Source organism: Myxine glutinosa, chromosome 1 (assembly GCF_964187855.1).
Source record: "Myxine glutinosa chromosome 1, kmMyxGlut1.1, whole genome shotgun sequence".
In the NCBI taxonomy this organism is placed as follows: Eukaryota; Metazoa; Chordata; class Myxini; order Myxiniformes; family Myxinidae; genus Myxine; species Myxine glutinosa.
In genome coordinates this window covers 318,055,644-318,068,186 of record NC_136261.1, presented here as the reverse complement: position 1 = coordinate 318,068,186, position 12,543 = coordinate 318,055,644, and positions in this window count along the sequence as shown.

Here is a 12,543-nt window from a genome sequence, read left to right as displayed (position 1 = left end):
TACCCTTTAGAATTACCCTTTATAATTACCCTTTATAATTACCCTTTAGAATCACCCTTTAGAATTACCCTTTGGAATTACCCTAACGAAGTATCCTTTAGAATTACCCTTTAGAATTACCCTTTATAATTACCCTTTATAATTACCCCTTTAGAATCACCCTTTAGAATCACCCTTTAGAATCACCCTTTAGAATCACCCTTTAGAATCACCCTTTAGAATTACCCTTTGGAATTACCCTTTAGAATCACCCTTCCGAAGTATCCTTAAGAATTACCCTTTCGAATTACCCTTTAGAATCACTCTTTACATTTATCCTTTAGAATCACCCTTTTGAATTACCCTTTGGAATTACCCTTTCGAATCACCCTTTAGAATTACTCTTTAGAATTACCCTTTAGAATCACCCTTTAGAATCACCCGTTAGAATTACCCTTTGGAATTACCCTTTAGAATTACCGTTTAGAATTACCCTTGAGAATTACCCTTTATAATTACCCTTTAGAATTACCCTTTAGAATCACCCTTTAGAATTACCCTTTGGAATTACCCTTTAGAATTACCCTTTAGAATTACCCTTTAGAATTACCCTTTAGAATCACCCGTTAGAATTACCCTTTGGAATTACCCTTTAGAATTACCGTTTAGAATTACCCTTTAGAATTACTCTTTAGAATTAATGTTGAGAATCACCATATAGAATTATCTTTTAGAATTATCCTTTAAAATTACCCTTTAGAATCACCCTTTAGAATCACCCTTTAGAATTACCCTTTCGAATTACCCTTTCGAATTACCCTTTGGAATTACCCTTTAGAATTACCCTTTAGAATCACCCTTCAGAATCACCCTTTAGAATCACTCTTTACATTTATCCTTTAAAATTACCCTTTAGAATTACCCTTTATAATTACCGTTTAGAATTACTCTTTAGAATTACCCTTTAGAATTACCCTTTAGAATCACTCTTTACATTTATCATTTAAAATTAGAATTTAGAATTACCCTTTAGAATTACCATTTATAATTACCGTTTAGAATTGCTCTTTAGAATTACCCTTTAGAATTACCCTTTAGAATCACCATATAATAATAATAATAATAATTCATTTATTTTGTATAGCGCTTTTCCAGAAGCCCAAAGGCGCTTTGACAGAGTGGCAAACATAATGCATAACAATACATGAAAACAACAATTGCAAAAAGACAAGAATCAATAGGGAAATATTTAAAGCAAAAGGAGGGAGAAGGAGAAGAGATAGTCAGGGGTTAAATGCTGTGGGTTGAATGTTGAATGCAGTGTTGAACAGGTGGGTCTTTAGTGATGTTTTGAATGTGGTGAGTGAGGAGGAGTCTCTGATGGTGTGAGGTAGTGAGTTCCAGAGGGTGGGAGTAGCGATGGAGAAGGCCCTGTCCCCCCAGGATCTGAATTTGGTCCGGATGGAGGGGGTCAGGAGGTTGGTACCAGCAGAGCGGAGGTTGCGGGTGGGAGTGTGTCTGGAGAGGAGGTCAGCCAGGTAGGATGGGGCCAGGTTATGGAGGGCTTTGTATGTCAAGAGGAGGATTTTGTACTGGATTCTCTGGGGGATGGGGAGCCAGTGAAGCTTGTAAAGGACGGGGGTGATGTGGTCACGGGTCCGGGAATGGGTGAGTAGACGGGCAGCGGAGTTCTGAATGTATTGGAGTTTATTGGTGATTTTTTAGGGTGAACCATAGAGGAGGCTATTGCAGTAGTCCAGACGGGAGGTGATGAAGGCGTGGATGAGGGTTTCTGCAGCCGTGGAGGAGAGGGATGAGCGGAGACGGGCAATGTTTTTCAGGTGAAAGAAGGCTGACTTTGTGATCTGTTTAGTGTATTTGTCGAAGGAAAGGGTTTGGTCAAAGATGACGCCAAGATTCCGGATGTGAGGGGAGGTGGATACTGGGATACCGTCGATGTTGAGGGCAAAGTTATGGGTGGATTTTGTGAGCGTTTTTGGGCCAATGATGATTATTTCAGATTTATCACAGTTAAGCTTGAGGAAGTTGATTTGAAGCCAGGATTTTATTTCAGTGATGCAGTTTGTCAGGATAGAGTGGGTGTCGGTGGAGACGGACTTGGTGGAGATGAAAAGCTGGATGTCATCGGCGAACAGTGGAATTGGAGACCATGACGGCGGATTAAGTGACCGAGGGGGGACAGGTAAAGGATGAAGAGGAGGGGGCCAAGAACTGAACCTTGGGGGACAGGTAAAGGATGAAGAGGAGGGGGCCAAGAACTGAACCTTGGGGGACACCTTGGGGGAGGGGAGCAGTGGGGGATTTGCAGTTATTGATGGAGATGAACTGGCATCTGTCAGAGAGGTATGATTTAATCCAAGAGAGGGCAGTGCCGGTAACGTTAAAGGTGGATTCAAGTCAGGTGAGGAGGATAGTGTGATCGATGGTGTCAAAGGCAGCGCTGAGGTCGAGGAGGACGAGAATGTTGAGGTTGCCAGCGTCAGAGGAGAGGAGAAGGTCGTTGGTGATTTTGAGGAGAGCAGTTTCAGTACTGTGGTTGGAGCGGAATCCAGATTGGAATGTTTCATACAGGTTATTGGCAGAGAGATGATGTTTGAGTTGAGTGGCTACAGCGCGTTCCAAAACTTTTGACAGAAAGGGTAGGTTGGAGATGGGTCTGAAGTTGTTTAGGGTGTCAGGGTTTAGACCAGGTTTTTTTAGAATGGGGGTAACAGCAGCAATTTTGAGGGAAGGTGGGACGATGCCTGCAGACAGGGAGGAGTTTATTGTTGCAATGATAAGTGGAGAGAGAGCAGGGAGGGAGGCTTTGACAAAGCTGGAGGGGATGGGGTCAAGAGTGCAGGTGGCAGTTTTCATTCCTATGAGGAGTTCAGAGAGGTCAGTAGGGGAGATTGGGGAGAACCAAGACAGGGGATGGCAGGACAAGGGGGGGCAGGTGGTTGGAGGGGGAGCGGGTGCAGCGGTGGTCAAGCTGTTGTAGATGTTGTCAATTTTGCGTTGGAAGAAAGAGAGGAAGGAGATGCAGTTGTCTACTGTGAATGACTGGGTGGTGGTGTTCAGGGGGCGGTGGAGTTTGTTTATTGTCGAGAAGAGTGCTTTTGGGTTTCCGGAGCCAGAGTGGATAATTTGAGAGTAGTAGGCAGAGCGGGCGTGGGAGAGGGCATCTTTGTAGTGTTGTAGGTGGTCCTTGTAGGCTTGGGAGTGAACTGTGAGACCCGTTTTATTGCGGAGTCTTTCAAGTTGGCGAGCACGAGTTTTCATCAGGCGGAGTTCAGGGGTAAACCAGGGAGCAGAATGGGTGAAAGAAACTGTTTTGGTTTTTACAGGTGCAAGCTGGTCAAGGCAGGAGGAGAGAGTGTGGTTGTAGTAGTCGGTGAGGTCGGAAGGGGTGTGGAGGTCAATGAAGGGAGAAGTGGACATTTTTTCAGAGAGGGTGGATGAGAATGAGGTAGGTGAAAGAGCGTTTAGCTTACGGAAGTTGATTGTGCGATAATGCCTTGGTGTTGGGGCGGGGATGTTGATGGTCAGAGTGATGGCTAAGTGGTCAGAGAGGGTGAGGTCGGAGCCAGAGAGATGGTGCAAATTTAATCCAGTGGAGCAGACAAGGTCCAAAATGTGACCACGGATATGGGTAGGAAAGTCGACATGTTGAGTGAGGTTAAAGCAGGTGAGTAAATCAGTGAAGTCAGTGGTTATTGTGGAGTCAGTGGAATCCATGTGGATATTGAAATCACCAAGGAGGAGGATTGAGGGGGAGAGGGAACATAGCTGGGTCAGAAAGTAGGAGAAGTCAGACAGGAATGATGGGTGTGGTTTGGGAGGGCGGTAGACGACAGCCATGACTGACTGCGTGCGACCAGAGAGTTTAAAAGCCAGGTGTTCAAATGATGGAGCAGATGAGATGGAGATGAGGTTGGTCTTGATGTCTTGACGGTGGATAACGGCAATTCCACCACCTCGGCCCTCCGAGCGTGGTTTATTGACGTAGGAATATCCATTGGGTGTGGTGAGGTTGAGCGTGTAGTAGTCCAGAGGTTGTTGCCAGGTTTCGGTGAGACAGAGAAAGTCCAGTTTGTTATCCAGGATGTATTCGTTCAGGATGAGGCTTTTGTTGTTGAGGGACCGGGTGTTGAACAGGGTGAGCTTGATGTTGTTTTGAACAGCAGGGATGAATTCAGGTGATTTAGCCAGGGTTTGTAGGCAGGACGTGCGATCGTGTGCGTTGCTGTGACCAGGTGCGCTGGGACGAAGAGTGAGAGTGCGCTGAGCCGACCAGAGGACGGGGATGGAGTGACCTGATTGCAAATAAACAAACTTACGACCGGAACAAAATATAGAATTATCTTTTAGAATTATCCTTTAAAATTACCCTTTAGAATTACCCTTTAGAATTACCCTTTAGAATTACCCTTTGGAATTACACTTTGGAATCACCCTTTAGAATCACCCTTTAGAATCACCCTTTAGAATCACCCTTTAGAATTACCCTTTAGAATTACCCTTTAGAATTACCCTTTAGAATTACCCTTTAGAATTACCCTTTGGAATTACCCTTTGGAATCACCCTTTAGAATCACCCTTTAGAATCACCCTTTAGAATTACCCTTTAGAATTACCCTTTAGAATTACCCTTTAGAATTACCCTTTAGAATTACCCTTTGGAATTACCCGTTATAATTACCCTTTAGAATCACCCTTTCGAATTTCCCTTTAGAATCACTCTTTACATTTATCCTTTAAAATTACCCTTTAGAATTACCCTTTAGAATTACCCTTTGGAATCACCCTTTAGAATCAGCCTTTAGAATTACCCTTGAGAATTACCCTTTGGAATTACCCTTTAGAATCACCCTTATGAAGTATCCTTTATAATTACCCTTTATAATTACCCTTTAGAATCACCCTTTAGAATTATCCTTTTGAATCATCCTTTAGAATTATTCTTCAGAATTATCCTTTGGAATCATCCTTTGGAATTATCCTTTGGAATCATCCTTTAGAATTATCCTTTAGAATCACCCTTTAGAATTATCCTTTTGAATCATCCTTTAGAATTACCCTTTAGAATTAACCTTTAGAATCATCCTTTAGAATTACCCTTTAGAATTATCCTTTGGAATCATCCTTTAGAATTATCCTTTAGAATCACCCTGTAGAATCACCCTTTGAATTATCCTTTAGAATCATCCTTTAGAATTACCCTTTGGAATTATCCTTTGGAATCATCCTTTAGAATTAGCCTTCACAATTACCCTTTAGAATCACCCTTTAGAATCATCCTTTGGAATTACCCTTTGGAATTACACTTTAGAATTACCCTTTAGAATCACCCTTTAGAATTAGCCTTTAGAATTACCCTTTAGAAGCACCCTTTAGAATCACCCTTTAGAATCACCCTTTAGAATCATCCTTTAGAATTACCCTTTGGAATTACCCTTTAGAATTACCCTTCAGAATTATCCTTTAGAACCTTTTGGAATTACCTTTTGGAATCACCTTTTATAATTATCCTTTGGAATCATCCTTCAGAATTATCCTTTAGAATTATCCTTTGGAATCATCCTTTATAATTACCCTTTAGAATCACCCTTTAGAATTATCCTTTTGAATCATCCTTTTGAATTATTCTTTAGAATTATCCTTTGGAATCATCCTTTGGAATTATCCTTTGGAATCATCCTTTAGAATTATCCTTTAGAATCACCCTTTGGAATTATCCTTTTGAATCATCCTTTAGAATTACCCTTTAGAATTAACCTTTAGAATCATCCTTTAGAATTACCCTTTAGAATTAACCTTTAGAATCATCCTTTAGAATCACCCTGTAGAATCACCCTTTGAATTATCCTTTAGAATCATCCTTTAGAATTACCCTTTGGAATTATCCTTTGGAATCATCCTTTAGAATTAGCCTTCACAATTACCCTTTAGAATCACCCTTTAGAATCATCCTTTGGAATTACCCTTTGGAATTACACTTTAGAATTACCCTTTCGAATCACCCTTTAGAATTAGCCTTTAGAATTACCCTTTAGAAGCACCCTTTAGAATCACCCTTTAGAATCATCCTTTAGAATTACCCTTTGGAATTACCCTTTAGAATTACCCTTCAGAATTATCCTTTCGAACCTTTTAGAATTATCCTTTGGAATCATCCTTCAGAATTATCCTTTCGAATTACCCTTGAGAACCTATTGGAATTACTTTTTAGAATCACCTTTTAGAATCACCTTTTAGAATTATCCTTTGTAATTATCCTTTGGAATTACACTTTTGAATTTTCCTTTCGTTCCTATTGGAATTACCTTTTAGAATTATCCTTTGGAATCATCCTTCAGAATAGTCCTTTGGAGTTTTCCTTTAGTACCCATTGGAATTAAATTTTACAATTTCCCCTTCCAATTACCCTTTAGAATTATCCTTTAAAATTACCGTTTAGAACCTTTTAGAATTACCTTTTAGAATTATCCTTTAGAATTACCTTTTGGAATTATCATTTAGAATTACCATTTAGAAGCCTTTACAATTACATTTTAGAATTACCCTTTATAATCCATTAGAATCATCCTTCAGAATTACCATTTAGAACCTATTATAATTACCCTTTGGAACCCTTTGCAATTACATTTTAGAATTACCCTTTATAAACCATTAGAATTACCCTTTAGGAACTTTTGCAATCACATTTTAGAATTACCCTTTAGAAGCCTTTACAATTACCCTTTGCAATTACATTTTCGAATTCCTCTTTAGAATTACCCTTTACAGCTGGATGATATTCATAGAATACTTACCCTGCGCAGTCAATTTGGTGCGAGCCAACTCTTCTGTTTTTGAACGTTTTTTTTCTTCTTTGATCCAATGTGGCTGCCAGACCACGTGAGTGATTACATCATAAATGTATATTCTCTAATGTAATTGTTGCATAGATCACGCTCATTAAATTTCACACTGATCAGATTAAGCGTTGTCCCTGTCGAATTATGACATCCGTGGAGCGGTTTTGGAGATTTGGAGGTGCAACGTTTTTCGATTTTTCCAATATGGCGTCTGTACCACGTGACCTATGACGTCATAATTATCATTAAAATATTCTACAGGAGGAGGCACTCCGATGGTATAAATTTCGTGTACATCAGACTTACAGTTGCAGAAGAATTTTTTTTTTCATACTGATCAGATCAAGCGTTGTACTTGTTTAATTAAGACGTCATAATGAAGGCACCAATGACATTATCATCAACATATCTTTTTCCCCATAGGGAGTGCTTGACAATGAGCCTTGTTTCAAATTTTTCCCAGGAGCAGTTTGGGAGATAGAGGTGTAAAATTTTTGATGGTGTCTGTACCACGTGACTCATGACGTCATAATTACGAGTAAAAATAAATTCAACAGGTGGAGGCGCTCCTATGGTGAACTTTTGTGTCAATCGGACCAACGGTTGCCGAGAAAATGAATTTTTAAAATGCAGACACGTACGCACGTAAGCAACCGAATGCCTAACTCTGTCTTTCGCTTCGGGGACTGCAGGGTAAATACCCTTTACAATTAAACACGATGGGTAAGGAAAGTTCTTCTTCTTCATTTTACAGACGGATGGACATACCCAAATCCTGAATTGACTTCACTGCTTAAAATAAATCTCACTGCTCTGTGCTCCATTCGCTCTATGTGCTCTATGCGCATTTGGACGAATTCAGGGCCGATTTACTTGCTAAACCAAAAGTGGTTTTCTAAACTGTGTGGCGAAACCAAAAGTTTACTTGTTTTTCAAAAAAAAACTGTCAAAAAAAATATCGTGTTAAAAATATCTGTCTTCCATATTATAAAAGGAGCCATGTTTGTCTGTCTGTCTGTTTGTTTGTCGTGTTATAACTTGAGAGAAGATTAACGATTTTCAATAAATCTAACCATAGTGGATTCAGGGAACTCCCAATTAGATTTGTGATGCAAAAAAAAAGAAAAGTAACGAAAGTCTGTTTGTGTGTATGGGATGTCAAAATGGGCACATATTTTGAAACTGCAAAAGCTAACTTGCGACGCTGGATATCGCTGCACGAAGGGCAGGATCACCCAGTAATCCTTTTATGTTCTTGCTCCGTAGATTAGCCATCACAGCTATGCCCAGGTGAGGGAAAGGCCTGTTTTTTAGCATTTGTGCAAAGGCAGAGACAAGGAGACCTCAAAGTTTGTTTCCGTCCATGGCCCGTGCCTAATATTTACCCCAGACAGTTTAATCAAAAGAAAGTAGAGAGGGGGAGGGTGAGAAATTATTTTTAATTTTGATCTTCCTCTTCGTGTGTTTTATTTTTTAGATCTTCCTCTTAGTGTGATCTTCCTCTAATTATTCACTATTCAGCATCAGAAAAGGCTGTGATGAATATCCCATTAACACTTCCCCTTCCCCTCATGTCCCTACCCCACTCACTCCCTCCCCCCACCCCCCTAAGTATTTATATCCATTAATAACAACTGTTTTTTCTTTTTCAGCAATTAAGCAAAGAATGATATTCCCATCAGCAAAGCAGCTGGTCTTATATTCTCGTATGTATTTACATATTTCCTGTATGGCAAATTGGGGAATGGTGGCCTAATGGTTTCGTATGAACTGCCAATATTGGGCATTGCAAACAAAGCATATTACTCGATCGCTCCCTGCAAAACCCAGGTAATGTATAAGCAACATACTAACTTGAGGCCTGAACACGGAAGTGTTGTAATAAACCTGAGTAACGCAATCTTTAACAGGCGTGAATATAAACACTATATGGTCATTAAATTTGTGTTGTTGAATACAAATCATTGCAACCTCAACATACTATCTTCACAATACATGTTACTTGATCGCTCACAGGAATAAAAACCCAAGCAATGTATAAGCACAAGACCCAATCGAGGCCTGAAGGCCAATTATCTGGTTTTATCTGGGTTAATTTTTTATCCAAACATAACCCTCAACCTTCCTCTGGATGAAAGAATAGGCCATACTAAGTTTGGTTGTATTGGTTCTTCGGGTCGAAATGCATAAATGAACAAGCAAACAAACTTTCTTCTTTATATACTAGATTATATCTATTTGGAAGAACAATTTAAAAAACGTTGGCATGACTGATTATTGTGTGTACTGTTTGCAAACGCCAACTGGCGACGCTCGTTACACGGAGGGCAGAATCTCCCAGGAATCCTTTTTTGTTCTTGCCCCATGGATTAGCCAGCGCAGCAACGATTGGTATTTCCATCAGCGAAGCGACATGTATCATATTCGAGTAACATTCAGTTGAAATTAAGTTGTTCCTCGATCATAAACCAATCATTGTAGACAGACAAACAGGGTGAACCAATTGTTTAACCCCCGCTTTTTGATTCGCACGCTTTTGCTTTTGCATCACGGGTAAAAATGATGGCTGAATAAAGAGTAATACCAAAATCGACATTTAATCGAAATGCACATTTAAAATTGCAGGAAAAATAATTCGAGGAAATACTACAATAATAATACTAATTACATCGATGATCGTATTTTCGGTTGGCTGGTTATCTTGGAATGAGGTGAGCGTACTCTGACAAGCTGGTATTTCATATACCAGCTTGTTGTCTTCACAGTTAGAGGTTGGCTTAAGATATTAGGGTCTTGAGTTTGAGCAGCTGTCGTGCCGCTAAATGACATCAGGTAGGTCTACTTAGCCTGTCATCCTTCTGAGGTTGGCAAACCTGGGTGTCCTTCACAAAGAGTTGTTGGGTGATGGCCAGCACCCTGAACAACTTAGTTCTGCCCAGCACTGCGGTTAACAAGTGGTCTGGTCTTCTTTAGATCAGCAACTGCAGTTGAAGATGAGCCCCAGCTAGCCACTTCGTGAAAGACCGGCCAGAAATGTTCCCCAACTGAACCCATATGAAGGTTGGAATAATTGGCCCGTTACAGTTTTTTTCGATTGCATAAACACTAAAATCAAAAGTATTACACAATTATCAAAACCTTACACTCAAGGAGCAAAACATCGGCCCACATTTGCACCACTATAAGCACTATGTCAGCCTCACACTTTTTGCAAAACAATACACACAGTGATTTGCAAAACACTAAACACACTTGTATACATTATAGTCCAGTCAATCTATGACCGAAAATATGCTAACCTCAAACAAATTGCAAAAGAATGTATTTTAGTTGTTTCAATATAAGAACTGTTTCCTACATGACATATAAAAAGTCTAGAAACATTCAGCTTGGGGAACATTTTCAAAATTAGGTTTTCCTTGACCCACCCTGTATGTGGTTTTTAACCGCCTTGATATGAAACAGTCCGATTGTTATCGAATTTGATTATACATCACTGTGTTATCAGATTATCATTTCATCTATTAAACAGCCTAATCTCATTTCAAATAAACTTCTTCATAATGTGGACTACCTTTTTCACTTTCCTTTGCCTTAGGAATGTCTATGTTTCCCCGTGAAGGTCGGCTTGAAGGTCAACAGAAGGTGCATTTGAACAACTGATGCCACGACAGTCTCCACATCCAACTGAACACTGCAAACCATGTTTCTTGCAGTTGCAGCGTCGACTGTCACAATCTGTTTTACAGTTACATCTTATGATCTTCAGTAGTTTCTCTGGTGCTGGAGGCAAGTGGGTACGGATAGGCTGAAGTCTGTCACCGGCTGTAATCCATCCCCAGTCCTCTGGAATCAAATCCCCATCTTGCCCTATCCACTGTTGAACTTGCAAGTAAACACGCTGACTGTGGTGTCTGGCTGCTGCTGACGTTGGCGGTAAGACATGAACATGGACAAATGAGGTATTAGTCATGACTTTGCTGCAAAATTTCCTGCACCTCAATAGATCCAAGCCTTCCCCAGGATTACCATTATACAGACAGGTAAGTGCTTTCTCCCCAGCCACAACGACTTCCGCCTTTGATACCTTTCTGGAAAATACTTCAGCTTGGTGCTTGAAATGAGGGTCACTTTTAAGTTTTCTCAATGCAGCTCCCTTTCCAATTCCATATAAACGAGATGTTGTATCACATCTGTTATGCTGTTATGATATGAACAAATGGGAGCAAACAACATATTTCAGGGCCAAGTCTTTGCTTGATGCATCTGATGTTCCACACACGCTTTTTCTTAACAGCTGTTTGTTTGGCCTCCGACTTGAAGTAGATATCTCTTGAGCAGATGTCTGCATGGTAGCATAGAAGCACAAGAAGATCAGTGTCTTCTCCAACTAATACTGTCACGTTTGCAGATGCTGATGACACTGTAGTCTGGACAATCAGCAGGTCAGCATCCCCAGTAGCATGTAACGTCTTGATTCCCTTTTCTTCCATCTTCTTGCTGAGCAGATTGATGAAACGTTGTTTGTTTGCAGAGTTGGTCAAAAACTGCTGCTTCTTGGATTTGAGATGCATAACCTCTGTGAATCTGACTTCAGGTCCGTATGTTGCACCAGTGCGTCGCATGTGAGCATGGTCTTTTGTGGATGGGCCATTGCAATACCCATCGAAAACAACTGTGGGGTTTGAGTACTTCAAGACATACTCTACATACAATTTGCAAAGGGATGCAAAACTAGATCCTTGGGGCCATGGTATGCGTTGCAGCAGAGAACCACCGTCAAAAACATGATGCAGATCTTCTACGTTTGGTGCTGGCATGTCATATCCGGCTAAAGTCCATATTGCATCTGCAAGTGCTGGCTTCTGTGCCTCTCTGAGGAGACCAGATGAGTCAAACAATGAAGAAGGAAAGCTACAGAGTTCATAAGTGAAGACTTCCGAGATGTCATCAAAGAGGCCGTTAGCAGCTGTAATTAAACGTTGAAACAGGAGCTGAGGGTCAACCTGTACTGATTCTCCATCTATCTTCACTGCTGTCTTGGCTCCAAGGGTTACAGCTTGGTTTGCCTTCTTAAAGGTGTAGCTCTGTACATTCTGAGAAACCATTGATTTGAGGACACGAAGGCCAACTTCTTTTGCTCTGTCAACATTTACACTTGCATCTGCTGTCACACCAGTTGCTATGTTCCGAAGGGTTGGATCCTCTGCAAATGGATTTCTATCCCCAAGGAAAGACAAAATTGTCTTGGTGTCATCGTAATCTCTAGATTTTCTTGCTGGCGTGTCTTCTTTGTGCTGTTCACTTGTGTAGAATTCAGTGTCTGTAAACTGCTGCATGGCAATGTTGATGTCTGCACAAGCTGGTCTGGAGAGTAACCACTGTGCTCTCTGAGATTCTGACATTCTGCGTCCTCTAGTCAATCCACCTGTTGTTTTAATGCTTCTCATTAAAACCTGCTCTATTACATGATCTGTAGATAAGCCAGCCCAAAAACGATCACTTCTCCTGAGTACATGGTGTCCAGATTCAAAGCAGGTGTACACTTCAGGGTGATCTGCTTCTAGATTTTGCATATTTTGCAAGTACATGGAAGCTGATTTCACATAGAAATTGTGTCCAGCAGCAGCAAAATACGGCAACATGTCTTGTACAGACTGAAGATGAAGATGCCAGTTCCCTGTACGTTCTGCTTTTATAAACT